Below are 13,176 nucleotides of genomic sequence, written 5' to 3' on the forward strand. Positions count from 1 at the left end.
GTGACAAGGCCGCGGATTGGATTACAGGTGCAGAGGTGGGCGGGGCCTTGCTGTCAAATACCCCGATAGCGGCGCTGATTGGCTCTTGTTTTGGCCTATACCTGGTTTACCTGAGAGACTTCAGGTAAACCAGTTGAACAAAAGTCTTAAAAAACTGTGATTTATGTTGTTGAGTCGTGTTGATATGGGAAGTTATTGTTAAAACGCCAGTTTTAAACTGACTGTTAATGTTTTTATTTATTTAATTTGTTCTGAAATTATTTGTTCCTATTAGTGTTTGTGAATGTATGCAGCAGGTCTATATCACAGTGAATTTCCCACTAAGAGATACTCTGCTTTATTTTATATGTTTTATATATTTCTGTGCTGTTTTCTAGCATGTCTCTGTCAGAATTGAGACAGTTTCTCAGTAATATTTACACATTTCTTGTGCACCGTTTTGGAAAGACATGAAAAAAGTTGGGATAAAACGAAAACTCTTTTTGCTTTTTGTCACAGTTAACTTTTCAGATTGTCGACCTATCAATACTGACCTGTGAAAAACTGTGACTAAACATATTTTTGTTTCTAAATCTGAAAGTTACACCCAGATCTGATTATGTCCAATCAAAAACTCACCTAAACAGAACCAGTGTGGCAACATGAAGTGGGCTAAAAGATAAAAACAAAGCATCTCATTGCGGCCAGATTCCAGATGAGAAACAAAGTCGTTGTCATTTACAAATCAATTATGAAACACTTTGTTTTCATTTGGGCAATGTCTGTAAACACTGAAGTAAAAACAAAAATCTTATCAAGTATTTTGTACTAAATATATTAGTACACTTGAACAAAACAAACTTACCGGAAATGGAAAATTATTTAACTTATAAAATGTTTAGTGAAACTAGAACTTTTTCATCAACATTAAGTAATTATTGACTTAATACAAGCTCCAATATCTTGCTGAAAAATTACTTTAAGTTAGTTTTGTATTATTTCAAGTGTACTAAGATATTTGCACTAGAAACTAAATCCAAAACGCTTACTAAGATTTTGTGGTTTTGCAGCTTGTTGTAATTTGAGTCACCAAAACTCAACTTAAATTCAGCCATCGAAATAATACAACATGTTGAACACACTCAGAAATGACTGAAGAAACAGTCATTTCTGAGTATAGGGGGGCTTACAGGCTCTCTTCAGTCACTCCATCTGCAGGAAAATTAGTCCTGAAATATTTAGAAATTGTAAATTAGCATGTAAACAGATCAGGGGGTCGACAGTCTGTAACAAGCTGCAGCTCCTGGTAGAAAAGTGGAAGCCTGTAAGTTTAAGCTGATTATCTGTCAGCTCGTATCTTTCTGCTTTGACTTTAGCGAATCAAAATCCAAGACGATGGTGTGATCTGCCTGTAAAACTAACTGATGAGATGAAGTGAAACACTGAATGAAAACAAACAGCTTTAGTTGGAGGCTTAAGAGATGCTATCAGCTTTATTCAAAGTTTCTCCTCTCACTCAGGCAGAAACTGACGGAGCGCGCCCACCCTCCCCCCGAACAAACCAACCTGCAGACACAACCTGCTCCTCCTGGATCCTGCTTTCTGTTGATCTATCCCGGTACAGGGACACCTGCTTCTATTGGATCTTGTTTGTGTTTGCACTGAGGACATGGGATAAAGAGGATATGTGTGTGTGTGTGTGTGTGTGTGTGTGTGTGTGTGTGTGTGTGAGGAGAAGAAATGGGAGTTTGGGAATATGTGGCAGGGTTGCTGATGCTGATTCAGCAGCACATGGACGGGAAACCAAACAAAAGAAGAAGCCGTTCACGGATCAAACATCGGGATGAAGCATGAGGCTAATCTGTCAGCTCCTCAAATAAAGTGGATTAAAAAAAATCTGTTGAGATGGAAAAAAAACAAACCAATATGTGTAGTTTCTGAACTTTTTTGACCTGTAATGTGACCTAAAAGCTGTAAACTCAGTTAAAAACAAACAGACAATATTTAGGTGGATAAAATAAGCCAAATGCTTGGATACAATCCTTGAAACGTTTTTGAAAAACAGTTTGATTTGGCACTTTACAAAAAAAAAAAAAAAAAAACCATTTCAGTTTAACGTTGAACATCCTGAATTGTCCATATTTGTCCACTTTTAATTAAAAAAGTGATCCAAATCTGTCAGATTGTGAACTTTTTCTTAATCAGATTTGTGTCTGAATTTAACTTGAATTTACACTGAAAGATGAAACTTATCTTTGGTTTGTAAGATTAACTGGTATGTGAAACTGTTCCCAACTCTCTCCACATTAAATACAAATAAACCAAAGCATGATAGTGCCACCACCATGCTTCACTGTGTGTATGGTGTTTCTTTGGTGATCTGTTGAAAGTCTGAAGTTAGTGCAAAAAAAGTCCCACCTTAGTTCAATTAATTAATAAAATAGTATTGATTTAAAGATTGTTTTAAAACATTGTACTTTATTTAATATATTAAATCATGTCACTGTCTGTAATTTAAGTATCAGCTTTAATTATATTTGGTTAACATTCTTCAGCAGAAAGGTTCAAAAAGCATTAATAGTAAAAACAATCAGAAAACAGCTCGTTCCTGAAAATGAGATGCTGTGTAAGTCAAAGTGAAATAACACCAAATAAACCTTAATATTCATTATTATGCACAGTGGAAACCGTTTGGCTTCCAGAGCAGCTAACATCTACAGTCTTCCTCATCAGCCAATCAGATATAAGGAAAATTAATTCTCCTCTTTGATTGGTTGATTTGTAAACGACACCAAAAAGCAAACCAAGAAGCTTTGTGTCTAGACATTTCAGATTCCCAAGCAGCATTTTCTCTGGAATATTTTAGATATGGTTGAATCTGTGAATTTTCCATAAATGATTTGAATGTTTTACAGAAAAATCCATGAATAGCAGAAGGACATGAGTGACCTTATTTTACTAAATTGAAAAATTCAGGGTTTAGGTTTAGGTATCAGAGACGGATCTCTTCAGTTTGTGAATTTCTTTAATTCAGGGCACGATGTGTTGCTGTTTCTGACATCTGTTTGCCTACTTCAGGTTGTCAGGCAGGTTCTGTTGAAGTATTTTATTCTGCAGTTATTCTGGGTTTATCAGACATGGGTGTGGTTACTGAAACTGAACTTAAAATTCAACTAAAATGCAGGTAATTGCAGTTTATTTATAATAAGTTGGTGTTTAGGTCGGTTTAAATTGTCATTAAAACTGCTTTTTGTATTTTTTTCAAGTTTTACAATTTGATTTTAGGAGTTGAAAAATTTAGCTGTGACTAAAAAACCAAAACAAGAAGAAATCTGCATTTTAAATTTTTTATTTGTTGTATATTTCTTGCAGAAATGTCAGAATTGAGAAAATTCAGTGACTTGCATCACACAATTCGTAATATTTTGTTTCTCCTTTCTTTCTTGTACGACAGAATATTAGGGCCAGACAAAATGAGCAAATTTCCACCAGAAAAAACTCGTACATTTTTAGATTAATCTTCAAAATTTTCTAAATAGAAAAAAGTTGGAAATTTTCTGGTTCAAAAGTAAAAAAAAAATCAGACCTTATAAACTCAGAAATTTCCATGTTTTTGTAGCAAATTTTCAATTTTTCAAATTTGCTTTTCCAGAAATCACAACTCACAAACAAGAACAAACAAGAACTTAAATAAAACCAAAGAAAAAAGGAGGTAAAAAAGGTATTTTCTCTCTAGCCTGGGGCAAATACTTTGTCTTATAAGTCAACTGTACAGAAGAAAATCAGTTCAGAGGTAAAAGAAGGACCTTTGAGAAGTTTTCAGTTATCTACAGGAGGCTTTCCGTCTCTTTTTCCTTCCCGCTGCTCTCCTCCCCTTTCACCTCCAACATCGTGGAAGACAGTTAATGCATTCTCGCCTCACTCCAGGCATGAAACCAGGATGGAAATGAGATGCAAATCCTCCCCCGCCTGCCCAGCATGTGTGCACTTGTTGGAGCTCAGTCATTGTAACTGTTTGAGGTCGAAGCAACGCTGGACCATCAGCCTGCTTCCAGGATCTCATGTTGAAGCTTGCTTTGTTGGGTAAACAAGCCTACATGAACAATAAAACAGTGTTGTGAAGTGTCGCACAGATCACTATCGTGTTGCTGGTCTGTCTGAATGCTAACTGACATCAGATATGCGCACATGGGATGTTTTAAGAGAAGATTCGAGCTTGAAATTCCACCTTGTTGCAGTTATTTCTTCTTTTTTTGTTGGGGTTACCAGTTTCTCCCTGAGGGGGGATCCAGAATCTGTCATAAATAGCAGCGTGATCATAATGTTTGGCAGCGTTTTGCTGAGGTCGAGGTTAGATGCTATCCCTCTGTTTCCCACTGATTACAGTAAAAACACGTCTAAACACCGAGGGCAGAGCCGACCCGCATGGAGCTCCACAGTTCTTACAACACACACTGACACACACTCAGAGGGGAACGGGTCATTGCTTTTTCCCAGTGTGATTCTGGGACTGTTTTGCTTCACAACATTATTGATGTTTTACCCCTAAACTGTGAAAAATAAACAAAAGAAGCTATTTATTTTTGTTTTATTGGAACTAAACTAAATTTTCCTGATGCACTGGTTGACTAACAGACATCATGTCTAGATCTAAATAAGTTTTTTAGTTTTCAACAACAACCTATTCTTTTTCACAACGGTGTCCCAGGGCAGCAAAGAAACATTTCCACCTATATGTTGCAATTGAGGAAATAAACTTGGAAATTTCTGAGTTTGAAAACTCAAAAAAATTGCTGGAAAAACAGAAATTTTGAGATTTCTGGAATAGAAATATTCTGGAATATTTCTAGAATGATTCAAGAAATATTTCTGGAATACTTCTTGAAATGTATCTAGAAATATTTTTAGAAATAATTCTAGAAAAGTCCAAATTTACTAGAAAAAGAGACATTTTTAGATTTATGGAATAATTTTGGAAATATTCCAGAATATTTCTAGAATATTTTCTAGAATTAATTGGAAATTTCTTAGTTTCTTAGTTGGAGTTCAGACATGTCATTTATTTTTTAGTAACATTTCTGAAAATTTTTTCAACTTTTCAATCTTCAAACTTTTCACTTTTTTCCAAAAATGTTCCCCAAAATAATTTCTAGGAATATTTCCACTTTTTATCATATCTGCCTTTTTCGGTAATTCTAGAAAAAAAGTGATAATTTCTGATCTTGAAAAGTTTAAAATTTGCAAAAAAAACCTCAGAAATTTTCTAGAGAAAAAAAATTACAAAATTTCTCTTCTCCAACTAAGAAATATCCAAGTTTGGTGAAAAAAAGTCAAAATTTTATTTGTTTTCTATGTGAGCCAGTATTCACCTCCCATCTTTATTGAACTGAAAGATCAGTTGCCATGGTGATATTGAGATATTTTCCAATCAAAGCGATATTTCCATGAACAAATCTACAGTCTCTGTCATATGTTTTCAGCATTTTCTGTTTTTAATCCACTTTTTGTCACATGTGCAACCAGTTTGATAATAACATGTTTTATCTGCTAAGTAACTGTGTTTGTAAATCACTACCTGTTTTACAAGCAGCCAGAAGTCGGAGGCCTTCGTAAGCTGCTGTGTTCATGGTGAGTTGTTTGGTTGAGGAATGCCGGTGAACCGAATGAACAACATTCCAGCAATCATGGACATTTCAAAATGCTATTTAAAGACTCGCATCCATGGGAGATTTGACCAGTTGTACTTAATATATACACAGACACTGAACGAATGGTGCAATAGTCATACTACCTGTTGGAATATGGTCTATTTTTAAGGTGTTTCATCCCAGATAAGATGCAACAGAAAATGTTTTTTGTGTTTACTGTATCTGCAGTAAATCAGCTCTATGTGTGACTGGTTTAGTAAAATAATTTCTGCTGCTGTGAGATCACAATCGGACGAGACATCAGGCAAAATGCCACCTCATCTCAACAAGTTTTGGAAAAAACCCAAATGTCTACATGTTTGCTATATTTCCAGACAACCGTCTCATTCTCAACATTCAATCACAAACAAAATCCTGTTTTTGCTTTTTTTTCCTACTTCAGGAGGTGATAATTGTGCAACCCAAGCCATTATTACTGTCCTGTGACTTACAGGTACTTTCAGCAATATAAAGAAAACAGTGTGTGGGTTCACATACATCACATGGAGACTAATAAAAGGAGAATAAATGAGGTGGAAGACGTTAACAGACTGTTGAGTTGCTTTCAGTGAAGGCGTTTATTGTTGAAGAAGGCGTGAGAGACAAACAAGCTCTACCACTTGTCACCAGGTTGAGCCTCCCATTCTGCCCAGTCCAGTTTTTGTTTCACCTGCAAAAGCAGAAATCACAGTTTATCACTTCTGGAGAAAATATTCCCAATATTACTGATCAAACATCCAACAGCTCCGGATTAACCTGCATAGTTTTACCTGCATTTGAACTTAAATGTTTTAAAATCTACTAATATTTTCAAGATTTTGCATGATGAATTTCATAAAACCTAAAGATGAGATTTTCTGTATCACAGTTGCACATCTTGAATGAAAACCATACATATTATTGTGCGGAAAAAGGAGAAACTTAATTACTTTTTTGCTGTTATATGAAAATATTCATGCACACTAGTTCACAGTATATGGATATAAATATGGGGAAGTTAAGAAGCTTATTTTAACTTACTTGAATCTATGTTTAAGAATACATTTTAAACTTAATATTCCCTTTCTGTCACATAGAGAAATATAATCTAAGCAGCATGACAAGCTGGAAAAAGTGCGCACTGTGTTTTTCCCTTTTAAGCGTTTGAGAATGCGACTCTGAGACTCAGCAGGGAGGAATCCATCCTGGGTGGATCTCTGTTGTCAAACCTGAATGGTTTCTTCACAAGGAAGCAAAAGTATTTTTCTTGAGAACATCGACTCTGTCTCCTTCAGTTAGCTCAACATATTCACTAAGCAACAATATGTAACCTTTGGCAGATCCGGAGTTTTATCCACTTTCAAAACTGTTAACATGACTTGTCTCATGAATGAACTCTTGGTAAAATTATATCTGAGTAAAAATAAGTTTGAGTGCAGAGAGGTGCAACTGCCTGAGATGTTGCAATACTGGTGAAAGTGTCATCAGACATTATATTGCATTTCATTATGCAGCTACAACAATTGGTTTTTTTGGTTTTCGCCAATTCAATTTCACATAATTGGTATCTTTGAATCTCCAGACTCGTTTAAATAGAAACTTATTTTGTCAGCAAAGATTAGAAAGGTTTAAAAAGTCCCATGATTATTTCATGATTTGCTCAAACTTTAAATAGTGTGTTATACTTTCAGTGTGAACATTTTTTTGTTCAACAGAATATTTGTTTAATTTAGTATTTAATCTGCAATAATACCTTACAATTTGGTTATATATAATCTTGCTATATTTTTGTTATTGGCTGCATTTCCATTGCAAATCTTCACAAAACTTTGTCAATATTCTGCTAAAGTTGAAAAAACATAATTTATTTTTTAATGGAAACACCACTTTTTATTAATTTTTTTATTTTTTTTGCAATTGTGGTGTTTTCATTAAAACAGAAATGCAATTAAAATCACATGATCCCCAAGCAAACTGACAAAACCTTTCAGCAGGAAGAAATGCAACATCCAGATGTGCAATCTGACTGAAATCAATCAATCAATCAATCAATCAATCAATCAATCAATCAATCAATCAATCAATCAATCAATCAATCAATCAATCAATCAATCAATCAATCAATCAATCAATCAATCAATCAATCAATCAATCAATCAATCAATCAATCAATCAATCAATCAATCAATCAATCAGGTTTATTTGTATAGCATATTTCAGCAAAAAGGCATTTCAAAGTGCTTTACATTATGAAAATGTAAAAACATTTTGGCTGTGACTGCAGCCAAACTAAATCACTTGAAGGGTGTGAATATTTATGCAGTCACTTATTCTGTTACATATTTTTACTTTATTGCCACTATTTTTAGTCAGGAATGCCACATTTTGTTTATCATGATTGATTTATGAAAGTAATAATCAAAATACTTTTTGTTAGACATTGTTGTTTTAAAACTTTACAAACTAAAACTTTGTATAACTCAGTTATTAACCTCCTAAATCTGAATTAAAACATAATTCTTTGACCGGCGTCAATGCATCCTGCTGAACTTAAAGCAAAATATTAATTCCTGTTGGTTTGAAGAGGATGTGAAAACTTTATTCAAAGTTAAACCATTTCTTATTTCTGTGATTTAAGGAGGCCAAGATGAAAATTATGCATTAGAAAAGTGCATAATGCATTTAAGCACTGAAACACACAGTTGTATCTGTGCAGGGACACAGGCAGGCGTGTTTGTACCTGCTGCAGTTTCTGTTGTTTGTAGGCCAACCGTTAACTTGCCTCTTACTGTGATTTTTTTTCTTCTCCGTCTTGTTACCTTACTTTTCTCCAAGTCATCACAGCTGAAAATGTCTCTGAAATGTAATTTATTGAGAAGCAAATTCATGGTGGTTTATTTTAGAGCTTTGTTGTGCGGTGCAAACGCCACAATGTGGGAGAATTTGGCCTAGAAAAGTCAACGTCATGCCCAGACAGAGAGCAGGAGAGTTTCACTTGAACAAAGGCCAAGACAGCCTGAGGGACTTAACAACAACGATGATGATGAGATCCTGGGACACATGACAGAGAGCTGCAAAGTAAAAACCTATGGTCACTTTAACTGTGGCTGAATAATATAAATTCAGAAGACAAAGTTATCTGATGTAACACTAACAAAAACGGATTAAAATATTTCTGAAATCTTCTCCAAGCTTTGAAACGTAATGCAGTAGCTAATAATTTTTTTTTGTGCGAGCGAAGAGTCTGCACTGATGTTAACTGACTCACAGACCAGTTAAACCAGCAACACCTCCGTCCTCAATCCATCCCACGGGTGGAGCAGAAAAATCACAGCATTTCACTGCCTGGATTAGTTTTAACCGTCACCTGCAGTGTTTGTTTGTCTCTGTCGTTGTGTAGTTTCCGCTTGTGTTCGTGATTAGATAAACACCCAACCTGCATGTAAACCCACATGGAAAAGCACTGGAACTGTAATGCTGCAAAAGTTTATGACTTATTCACTTAACTGAGCTTTTTTCCTTCACAAAAGGAGCTTGGAAAAAAGCAACTGAAAGCTTAAAAGTTAACATTAGAGAAAAGAAACTTAGCGGAGCCCAAAATGCAAACAAGTTTATCCATCTGGGTTTAGACTTTTTTTTTTTTTTTTTAACCATTTCTTGTCTGTGTCTTTGTAAACTTTAAGAGTCGCCACAAAGGACTGATGAGTCAATAAGCAACAGTTTGATGTCGAGACAAAATATCAGAAATACGGGTAGATATTTTTTATCGCATTGTTTATCATTTACCATGATGAATTTCTTACACAATAAGAATTTAGATTTATTGTTTACATGATAAATTCCAATTAATGATGTTTAAAGTCCTCAAAATTGTCCAGATGATTTGTTTTCTCCAATGACTTGAGTGTATCAAAAAATATTAAACTATGCTTAAATGCAGTTATTGTGCACGTTTTATTTTATTTTATTTTATTTTATTTCTTCTTTGTGTGACTTGGGTCCTAAAAAGTATGTAAAGAAAATTTTCAAGAGAAATATTTGTGTTTGTGGGGTTATCATTGCTGTCATTCAGTCACAGTCATAATTAAAGTTACCTAAAAATTAATAAATTGTCCTTCAAGTTGGTTTTTACAACTTTAACGTCTAATGAGGAAACGCCTCATTTAAATATCTATTTTTGTATTTATGCTTGTAATTTGAATCCCGTTTTGTCATAAAATTACTATTTACTCTTACAGCAAAAATAAAAATAAACAAGGTAAATTGTGTAGCATAAACCCAATAAATACAGAATAAAAAAACCTACTATTCTCCACAACCCACTGGGCTTTGATTTATAGTGTTGAAACAATATTTGATAAAGTTAGTGCAACTTTATCAGAGTTTGATTTACTTTCACTTCATAGTGATGTCAGCGAATGACTTTCCTGTCCTTTAACCGTTACACTAAATCAAAAGAAAAATTGAGGTTTTTATTATTTCTGAAGAAGTAGCTTGACAGCTGGATGGCACAGCTTCAGATTTAATCTAAAACACAACAAGCTTTGTTTTTCTAGGGCCATCAAACTTTCAAGTCTAACAGAAACATGCTGTCAATGAGCCAACAACAACAAAAATAACCGACTGAATGGGAGCCCTTATCAATTAAGTTCAAGACACATCAGATCTAGACAACCACACAACATTTCCATGCATGAGTGAAAGACTGCAGGAAAGGTTTAAGAAAGAAAAGGCATGACCAAAATTAAATTAACTATGAGTTAAATATAACTCACTATGAGTTAAGTATAGTCAGCTGAAATATGTGGAACTTAGAAATGGCAATGGCATGATGGCTGACTTGGTTTCATCATGACCACACCTTCCAGGGAAAGCAAATGAGACCAACTTGTCTGTTTTGTGACACAATGTCATGTTGATTTGGTCAAGAGGGTCAGAGATGAACCAATCCAAGAAACAAAAAGTGACTTCCTGTTCTCAGGGAGTGAGGCTTTAATGTTAGCAGATTCCAACATGGATTGTTAAATACCTTTTTGAAAGTTGCAACACTTAGAAAATTTCAGAAAGGAGACAAACTTTGAGGCCTGGCCCCATTCTTTCAGCATGTACAAAATTCAAGATTTTGATAACTTTTAATCCTCCATGCCGATAGGGGATACTGACCAAATATGAAGCCAGTAGCTCAAAACCCCAACTGGAGGTGATTGTTGAAGTTTGAAACCTTGACCCAAAATTGCAGACTGACATTAGGGGGCGCTGCAGTACAGTTGGCCACGCCCAGTTTGAATTCCATTGAAACACTACAATTTCATGCAGTAGACAATTCTGAGTAAAGCTTGGTGAGTTTTTAAAATATTTTTAGGCCTTCAAAAAGCCACATAAAGTGGTGGAAGAATAAGAAATCTTTCACAGTACTTTTGCCGAACCACATATTGCAGGAATAATTTTTTGTTTATGTTCAAAAAATGCTGGTTAAAGCTACACATTTGGCTTTAGGAGATTATAGGTGCAGACACAAATGGTGCAACAAATACCAGAGTATTTTGCAGCAATGTCTATAAGTGTGGAAATAGACAAAAAAGACATTTTGCCAAAATGCAAACTACTTACTTCAAAAATACCCTTCGCCATACATTATTAACAATCAAACCACCATAAAAACAAACTGCTTGGTGTAACTTCCACTTTATCACCAGCAGTTGCATCCCCAATCAATCCTATAGTACAGGAATAAGGTGGATAATAATAAACATGAACACTAATTCTATACCTGATTCACAACAAGACTTACCATCAGAGTAAGTCTGAGGCCTAAGGGCGACACTCTTTTGAAGCATTGTGGTGAATCACTGAAGTTGAATCGGAAAAAATGATAAGGAATATCTAATTAGCTGTTTAATGTGAGACATCTCACACATTGACTCAGATCTGTTTCCTAATAGCAGATCAGTCCTCGTTGTGTCTCCTTCCCAGGAGGTCTATCATAAAACCTTAAAAAGCCAATAAAATACCCCAAAGTTTGAAGAACTATCAGTCTGATATATCTTTCACCAAAAACACATGCTAACCCCAATGTTCACTGGCAAAAATCTGATGTTTGGTTAAAGTCACAGATTATTTTTTCCAACAAGGAAAAGGTTTTGAAAAGTTCCTTTGACTCGGAGCAAAAGCCAAAGAGAGGACCTGCTACTCTTCACTGATGATACAGTTCTGTCTTCAGAGATTTCTTGTGCATTGTATTGCCTTTTAAACCACATTAAAGCTTAATAGTAAAACAAGAACAGGTTTTATTTGCTACCAGAAATCAAACAGCGTGTAGGAATGCATACTTGTCTGTACTTGTGTACTAATGCAGCATTGTTGAAGCATCTGTTCCAGTTCAAAATAGGGATAAATGCAAGAAAACTTAGACGAGTGACCAGTTTACCACAAAGATAAACAAAAATAGGCATGCATTAATACATGTACAACAGCTGAGGACAATTTGAAGTCTTCGGTTAGCCTGATGGGAGATCATCAGAGTTATAAGAGAAAACAAATGCTTCAAACCCACTTCAGTGAAATTTTTGTTGGCCTCCAATATGGTATCCGTTAGTCGATTGTTTCCACTCCTTCTCAATCCCTCATGTTTCTTACTATCATTCCAGTTCAGTTTTGTGGTGATATGTAGGTTTGAAAGCTCAATTAAACTAAAGGACCAAACTAAAGTACACAGCAAGGTATTAATATACAAGCTGGTGTTAAATAACCACAACTGAGTAGAAAGTAGCAACACATGTAGGTTTTATTCTGAGCTTAAAAAACACATTGCATTTGTTGGGTTATGGGGAGGTCATGTTTTCTTTTCATAGATCCTTGTTGCAACAACTTTACCCAGGATGCATTTCTGTTGAGACAAAAGTTATTTTAAAACTAGTCTGGCACAAGTGTAACGTGTTCGATAACATAAGGTTCACTAAATATAGCAGAGATTTTTGTACCTTAGAACACATTTTCTCACTAGATCAGTTTAATTTGAAGTTGGAATATATTTCAATCTGGAGAGACGCAGGCGGAGAAAAGAAAGATAATTAGAAAAGTTTATTAACATGCATGAATTAAGAACTTGGACTAATGAGGAATAAAAAACTGAAATGTAAATATGGTGGCTTATTAATGTGGATCTTGCCATAATTTAATGACAGAATTACCCATCTTTACCTTAAAACTGTCTGGTGTCTTTTCATCAAACTCTTCATTCAGTTTGAACTTGATCTCGTGCATTTTGAAAGTGCTTTCAGCCTTCACTGAAATAATCTCATCATCCTGGGTGACAATCAGATTAGGCTTGGCAAAGCTGGCCGCTACCTGAAAACTACCTTTCATACCTATAAACAACCAAGTATGAGTGTAAATTTTCCTGCAAATATGCAACCACAACCCAACAGACTGACTTAAAAAATATTCTTACCAACTTCCTGCATGAATTCTTTGAGCTTTTCACCATCAACAAATTTCTACTTTCCAAAAAACTGTTCGACCATGAAATCAC

The 13,176-nt window shown here is 34.9% G+C and overlaps 1 long non-coding RNA gene across 1 annotated transcript; it reads right to left on the bottom strand.

The window, feature by feature from the left end:
• Positions 1–12,442: 12,442 nt before the first annotated feature.
• LOC122846494 lies at positions 12,443–13,176 on the bottom strand. The gene is made up of 4 exons (XR_006373247.1): positions 13,096–13,176; positions 12,846–13,012; positions 12,626–12,682; positions 12,443–12,531 (listed from the first exon to the last, which is right to left on the bottom strand). It is a non-coding gene; the product is annotated as an uncharacterized LOC122846494 (long non-coding RNA).

Source organism: Gambusia affinis, linkage group LG16 (assembly GCF_019740435.1).
Source record: "Gambusia affinis linkage group LG16, SWU_Gaff_1.0, whole genome shotgun sequence".
Classification (NCBI taxonomy): domain Eukaryota; kingdom Metazoa; phylum Chordata; class Actinopteri; order Cyprinodontiformes; family Poeciliidae; genus Gambusia; species Gambusia affinis.